Raw genomic sequence first — 4,709 nt, 5'->3', positions numbered from 1 at the left:
TCTGACCTACAGAGATAGATGCAGGCAACCATTCATTCACATAAAATAAATAAAAATTTGAAATTAAATTCATTTTAATTATTAAAGTAGACTTATTTTTATGTGTGTTAGTCTTCTGCCTCTGTGTGTGTGTGTGTGTGTGTGTGTGTGTGTATGTGTGTGTGTACCACATGTGCCTGGTATCTAAGGAGGACAGAAATGAGGTTTGATCTGTTGAAACTGGAGTTGCAGATAGTTGTATGCTGTGCTGTGGGTGCAGATAATTGAAGTTGGGACCTCTAGAAGAGCAGTCAATGATCTTAACTGATAAGCCGTCTCTCCAGGCCCTTTAAGGAATTAAAAAACAAAACAACAATAAACCTCTAGATTGCTTTCACACAGAGACAAGCTCAAGATCTGCTCAGAGAGCAATGAGCAGTTTCAAACTTAAAGGCTCAAAGGACAATAGTAAAGAATTGATGAAATGCAAAGTCTTTTCTGGTTAGTTTTTGTCAACCTAATATCAACTAGAGTCCTGTGAGAACAGGAAACATCAAATGAATAATTGTTTCCATCAGACTGGCCTGAAGGAAAATCTCTGAGGCAATTTCTTGATTGATATGAGGGAGTGCAAGTCACTGTGGCTGGAGCCACTTCTAGGTGGGTGGTCCTGGGTTCTATAAGAAAGCAGGGTGAGCAAGACAAGGAATGCAAGCCAGTAAGAAGGATTTCTTTGTGATCACTGCTTCCAGGTTCCCTGAGTTCCTGTCTTGGCTTCTAGCTTAGTCAATATTTTATTGCTGTGAGGAGACACCATGACTACTGCAACTCATATAAAGGAAAACACTTAATCAGGGCTGGCTTACAATTCAGAGGTTCAGTCATGTGAGGAGTATGGAATTGGAGAGTATCAGAGAGTCCAACATCTAGATCAGCAGGCAGCATAAAGGGAGAGAGAGACATAGGAACTGGCTTGAGCATTTGAAACCTCAAAGCTGGGACATAGTTCCTCTAACTAAGCCACATCTACTCCAACAAGGCCACACCTAAGAGTGTCACTCCCTGTTGATCCAGAATTCAAACCCATGACTCTATGGAGTCATTCCTATTCAAACTATTACAGCTTCCTTCAGCGATGGACTTTAGCCTGAAAATTAGAAATTTAAATAATTAGGAATTATAAGTGACTCATATAGAAGGGTTCTTTATCCTGTTTTCCAATTTCTTTCTTTCTTTTGTCTTTCTCTTTCTTTCTTTCTTTCTTTCTTTCTTTCTTTCTTTCTTTCTTTTCTTTCTTCCTTCCTTCCTTCCTTCCTTCCTCCCCCCTCTTTCTCTTTCTCTCTTTCTCTCTTTCTCTCTTTCTTTCTCTCTTTCTTTCTTTCTTTCTTTCTTTCTTTCTTTCTTTCTTTCTTTCTTTCTTCTTTTTCTTTTTTTTGAGTTTCATGTAGTCAAGGCTGGTTTTTAACTCACTCTGTAATGAGGCTGGTCTTGATTTCCTGATCTTCTTGGCTCCACTTCCTCAGTATTTTAATTACAGGCATGTGCCTCCTAGCTTGTGGGTATAGATGTATGTGCTTGTGGGGTCATATGAGTGCATACATTGTGCATGCATGTGTGAAGATCAGAGTTTATCTGTGCATTTTTTTCTATCTCCATAGTACTTTATGAGACAGACTATCAATACGCCTTAAACTCACAGATTGGGTAGGCTGGCCAGTGAAAATCAGGGGACATTTTACTGACAAGGAGTCTTCCCAAATTTCCAAGCCTATACTTGAATATAACTCCTTCCATCAATCCTAACCTTTTCATCTGTTAGAAGAGAGGCAGTGGGGAGCAGCAAACCACTTTCAGGTTCCTTCCTGTTCTCCAAGGTGCTGATGAAGAAGGAGGGTCTTTCCTTTGTGACTTTCAAAAATCAAATTTCTGTTTAGAGAAATGGCAATTAGGGCTTTGGTGCCCATTTCTGAACAGTGCCTTGTGTCTCCCTTTCATTGTGTGATGGTTTAGTGGATAGAATTGCTAGTCAGTGCTTAGTGTGGAATGTATAGACATGCATTGCCTCCAGGTGACAATGAACATTTCATTAAGAGAGAATATCATCCTTGACTACTACTCTAACAGGTGTTTTGTTCTTCTCTTCCAAAGGATCCAAAGTACCTGATTAGATTGTCTTGACTAAGCCCACTCAGTCAGTCAACAGGGTCTCAAGGGAGGGAATGAGGATAAAAGAAAGAAAAGACAATTAGACAACACTGTAGTATTACTCCATAAGAGCTGAAGCAAGTATATTTTTTCCCATGCTGCCTTTATATCATACAAAATGCATGCAAATAATAGAGTCAGTTCTAGGTCAAGGACTCAACAAGGCATAAATACAAGTCCTGTGATCATTGTATCCAGGGACTTATCAAGATGATCACGATACAAGGATCACAATCCTCAGATGTATTTATCTTGAGCCTACTTTCTTGTCCTAGCTCAATGTCAAAGCATTCCACATTGTCTGACTTATTTCTGGCTTTTTTTCTTGTTCTTCTGACACAGGAATTTGTAGCTGTAAACATTCTCTTTAGCCTGATTTAATTTTTTTTTTAAATTTCTTATTGCAATATTGGTTCTAGCCAAATCATAGAGGGTTTGATGATGGAGCAGGACCTGGAGGTCTACTACACAACTGAGGAGAACTTCACGACTAACTATAAGATGCTGACTACCCTTGGTGAAAAAAATTTTTCAGTGATCCAACTGGCCTTCCATGACCCGACATTGACCTGTGTGGCTATAAAAATTCTCCAAAAAACCCAAGAAGTATACCTCGCTTATCTGCAGGGAAGTCAAGATTATGAAATCACTTAGACATCCTAAGATTAACAAGCTGTTTTACATGGTCCAGATGAGAAAGACCACCTACATGGTAATAGAGCATATCTCAGAGGGACAACTACTAGACCTCATCATCAAAGAGGGTCTTTAGAGGAGAGTTAGGATTGAAGGATATTTGCCCATATAGTACATGCTATGCAATACTGCCATGACAATCACATTGACCATAGGGACATAAAGGCCAGCAACATTTTGATTGACTACAGGGGCAACCCCAAGCTGTGTGATTTTGATCTTGCTGCTAAAGTAATGTGCTCCAGAACTCTTGTATGCAGAGGAATATAAGGGCTACCTAGTGGATATACAGAGTTTAGGGGTCCTCCTGTTCCTCACAGAAGCTGGGAGCTTACCTTGTCTAGGCAGATCTTTTGTGGATATGAGGCTGTAGATCATCACTGCTAACTTCAGCATTCTTCCTCATGTTTCCATTGATATTTTCAACGTCATCATTGAACTGCTGATGATCAATCCTGGCAGGAAACCCACCATTCACCAAGTCATCAGACACCCCATGATCAGGGTCAGTGAAACACATGGACCACCTCCTTCCACACAGATTTTCCCAGGCAACAAGAGCCCTAGCATTGGCAGGACCAAGAGTCATAGGATATATGCCTGACAGGCAAATGTCCTCCTGCCATCCCGAAGAGGATCTCTGAGGATCCCTGCAGGCAGCTAAGAATGTAACCCTCAGAGGCTCCTCCTCTTGGGGATACCTGCAGAAAGAGACTCTCATAGAGGAAAAGAACACAACCCAGGAAGAGGCCATCCTTCAGTAAGTCACCATCATCCAGGAAGAGCCCACTACTAGTGTCCAGCCTCAGGATGCTGGCCCAGATTTCCCTTATAACTTGCCATGCTGCTGGAAGGGATGAGAAGACAATCCATGAACTACCTCTGAAACCTGTGCTGCTGCCTGCCAGCACCAAAGAGAAGTTAAGTCTCCTGTAAGAAATTGTTTCTGAGGAATGGGGATCATGGAGTACCCCCACAGGATCATGTGGATGCATGTCCTCATTCATTGAATTTTATCCATACTCCCTCTTGCTCTTTGTGACAAAGGATGAGTGTGCCCCTTGTGGCAAACTTAACTATCTATCACTTCAGAAAGAGCAATTCCATAGAAACCCCTGAGGGGCCACTTTATGCTTGCTAAGCCAGAAGCTGATCAAAGCAGGGAGTGGAGAGGGTGGGGACATGGAATCAGAAAGCAGAGAGTCATTGGAGAATCTTTTTGGAGATGGTGGGGTGCTATGGCCCTGCAGGGCCAGCCCAATACGTTCTCTGATTCACAGTTACCAAGAGGCTCCATCCTCTGTCTTTTGGCTTTGAAGTCCTGAAGAGGACCAGTCCCAGCTCTGTGGCTTGTGAGCCATGGGTTGGGGGTCGGCTTAGCTGAGAATCTGACAGCCCATCAGGAGACCCAGGCCAGATGTCCATGAACCAGTGAGGTCACAGTCCCCTCCTGGACAGGAAGAGCTGTCCACCCCAGCACTGTCCTGTCCAGATAAAACCCCAGGCAGAAAGTGCTGGCTTTTCACTGGGTGTTGCTCAGAGGAGAAGGCTGAGGTGCAAAACTCTATGTGGAACAGTAGCTCTGTGACCTCTCCTCTAGCCTGGATAACCATCAGACATTGTTCTATGGGAAGTGATTGTCTTTTGCTTTCTGTTTCTTGGAGGAGATATGGTCTTCTTCACGGGGTAGACTTCTCTCCTTAGAGAAGTTTCCTTACTCAGCATGTCCCACCTGCCTCAAAATGGGTTCCTAGGTTGAAAATGAGCCCTGCAAGTGCCTCTGTGGGAGTCCTCTAGGGGGAAGCCTCCAGTCAAGCTTTTACAAATCC

General features: G+C 42.8%; 1 pseudogene; it reads left to right on the top strand.

The window, feature by feature from the left end:
- Window positions 1-2,622: 2,622 nt before the first annotated feature.
- On the top strand, window positions 2,623-3,484 carry LOC114633235 (annotated as a pseudogene).
- The last annotated feature ends 1,225 nt before the right edge of the window (window positions 3,485-4,709 follow it).

The sequence above is a fragment of the Grammomys surdaster genome, unplaced genomic scaffold, assembly GCF_004785775.1.
Source record: "Grammomys surdaster isolate TR1022 unplaced genomic scaffold, NIH_TR_1.0 570, whole genome shotgun sequence".
Classification (NCBI taxonomy): Eukaryota; Metazoa; Chordata; class Mammalia; order Rodentia; family Muridae; genus Grammomys; species Grammomys surdaster.
The sequence above is the reverse complement of the archived record's forward strand: the minus strand, read 5'-3'. Positions and strand labels throughout refer to the sequence as shown.